We start from the raw sequence: 2718 nt of genomic DNA, 5'->3' as shown, positions 1-2718 counted from the left end.
GTAATACAGCACTAAATCTCTATCTACCTTTTGAGTATGAATAGTTAGATAAGTGCCTATTGCATCTGAGTCTGTATACCATTACTGTTGTTTCTTTTGCATTGCGTCTGAATATGTTAAATCTGTTTAAAACATGGTTCAGTAAATGTGTTCTACTACATATTTAAAAGGTTATTTGTAGTTGATGATATACTCATATTGCTGCTTATACTAATGTATAAACATGTGACTGTCTGCTAGTATGATGCTGACTTTACTACATGTCTATTAAGTTTGTCTTGCAGATCCTCAATGCTGATGCATGGGAGGGTTGGATGGATATCATTTAAAAAAAATTAAAGTGATTACAGTCACAAAATTGTGAAGTATACTGTGGAAATGCTGCTTATTTATCATGTATAAGAGCGGCAATGGTGAGGACACTCATATTATGTTTGTTTTACAAAGCTGTATTGTCCTCTCATTATCTGGTTCAGGATTGTTTGTGTGCATAGTGTTTTAGCTTCAGCAAAAATACAAGGCAGATTCAGGTACAAATGTATCCACATAGGGCTATCTTTGCACAGACTTTATCAATAATGCTAAATGGATAATTCTTCCAGAATCCTGCACCAGGTATAGTCTTTACATGCTGATCCACCTATGGTGTATCACTCCCAGCAGCAGCTTCTCAGAGCTGGTGGTAAGTAAAACCTTCACATTCACAGGCTACACATTGTCAAATTCATCGGAAGATGAAAGTCCAATTTATTCTACTTCATCATACAAAAAAGAGGTAGGTCTCAGCTCTGGAATATAGCGGAGTTAATTAAAGCAATGAGGGACCCTGTGTTAAAAACCAAGGCACCTGTTTAAACATCCTAAAACCTGAATATCCAGGGTCAGATCAGCTGACGGAAATCATGGAAGAGGTTAGGGCTATGCCCAATAAGAAGTTAGAATTCCTGAGAATTAGAATTCTAATTATCTTCTTCCAGTTGAGGATGTGGCTCCTTAGGTAGTTATGCAAGTGATCTACTTTATCTTTGCTTTCCCTGTCTAGGGCAGTCATAGGGCCAAGCCTTGGCTTCAGCTTAAATGGCAAGGGCAGTGGTTGCCTGGGCTGATGCTGCAATGATCCTGGAGAAGCAGCATTGGATATGGGCATTATTTCCTCCAGGGCATAAGCACCAATAATACCTGCTCGCAAAGCAGTTTAGCTGGAACATGGAAGCTGATTCAGAATCTAGGAAAGGTTTTTGAATCATCCTTTTCTGGAAATATTCTCTTTGGTAAAAAATTAGATATTCTGGAGTCAGAAGCAGATTCCAAAAAAGGTGAACTTCCTTCCACATACAGTTTTAAACCTAAAGTTCCGCATTTCGGCCGCTTTTTTGGTCTCTAGGAAGAGCAAAAGCTAGAAGCCAATACAACAGGTCTGGGAAGACTAGTAAGGCATTGGGCTGCCAGAAGTCCGGTTGGGATCTACAGCTACACCACACTAGATAGGCCCAATCTCATCTGAGTTTGGAAGCTAAGCAGTGTTGCACCTGGTTAGTACTCAGATGGGAGACCATCTGGAAATACCAGGTGCTGTAGAAAAATAAGCCATCAGTTGGATGGTGTGGGCCTCTGCCTGGGGACCCCAGGCTGGGGAGGCTGACTTCTTTAGGTCACACAGATCTGACACAGTATCTCTAGGTATGATTTCGCCTTCGGGAAAGCCTGTCTCGGGTAGAGATGAAGGACAAGGCTTTGCAAGAAGCAGTTCAGAAATTGCTTCAGTCTGGAATAGTCATTCCAGTTCCTCTTACAAACGAGGACAACGTTTTTACTCTAACCTGGTTTAAATTCGGAAGCCAAATGGGTTATTTCGGCCTATGCTCAATCTTAAAATGCTGAACAAATACATTTGGAACCTTGGTTGCACTTGGAATTGTTATGTTCTTTATGCTTGGCATGGAGCCAGGGGATTATATGCTATCCCTGGATATACAGGATGCTTACCTTCATGTTCCTATACCACTGTCCATCAGTGTTATTTAAGGGTTTGCTATCCTCCAACAGCATTTTTAGTTCTAGGCCTTACCCTTTGGGTTAGCCACAGTCTCCGGAGTATTTACCAAGAATATGGGGGTGATAACATCTTATCTCCGCTAGCAGGGGTTAAGAATTTTCCCATACATAGACGATCTTTTAATCCTGGCACACAGGGATTGCTTTTACGTCATCTGCAACAGACAATAATGTGTTTGCAGAAGCACAAGTGACTCATTAAGGGGCCAGAAGTGTCTCCAGTTCCGTCACACCGGATGACTCACTTGGGGGCTGTACTGGATCAGGTCTGCAGAGAGTCATTTTTACCTCGCAACAAAATATCCAGGGTTCAGTATAGGATTCAGGACTTGCCACACAGTGAAACGGTATCCATTCACGTAGCAATGCAGGTGATGGGTTTGATGGCGTCTACAGCGACAGAGTGAAGTATGCACAATTCCACTCGAGGTCTCCGCAGCGTCTGATTTTACCAAACAGAATCTACAGTCACGCCACACTGAATATACCCAATCTCATCGGATCGTGGAAGATAAGTAGTGTTGGCCTAGTTGGTATTTGGAGGAACCACCTAGGAATACAAGGTGCTGTAGGTATTAATGGATTGCATCACATAATGAAAACGTACTAGGGTACTTACGATAAAAGTAAGAAGGTAGTCAGCCTGGTAGCCACAGGTATCCC

General features: G+C 41.9%; 1 pseudogene; it reads left to right on the top strand.

The window, feature by feature from the left end:
* The first annotated feature begins 1462 nt into the window (after positions 1 to 1462).
* On the top strand, positions 1463 to 1581 carry LOC134937501 (5S ribosomal RNA; annotated as a pseudogene).
* The last annotated feature ends 1137 nt before the right edge of the window (positions 1582 to 2718 follow it).

This window comes from Pseudophryne corroboree, chromosome 6 (assembly GCF_028390025.1).
Source record: "Pseudophryne corroboree isolate aPseCor3 chromosome 6, aPseCor3.hap2, whole genome shotgun sequence".
In the NCBI taxonomy this organism is placed as follows: domain Eukaryota; kingdom Metazoa; phylum Chordata; class Amphibia; order Anura; family Myobatrachidae; genus Pseudophryne; species Pseudophryne corroboree.
This window is presented reverse-complemented; position numbering and strand designations above follow the sequence as displayed.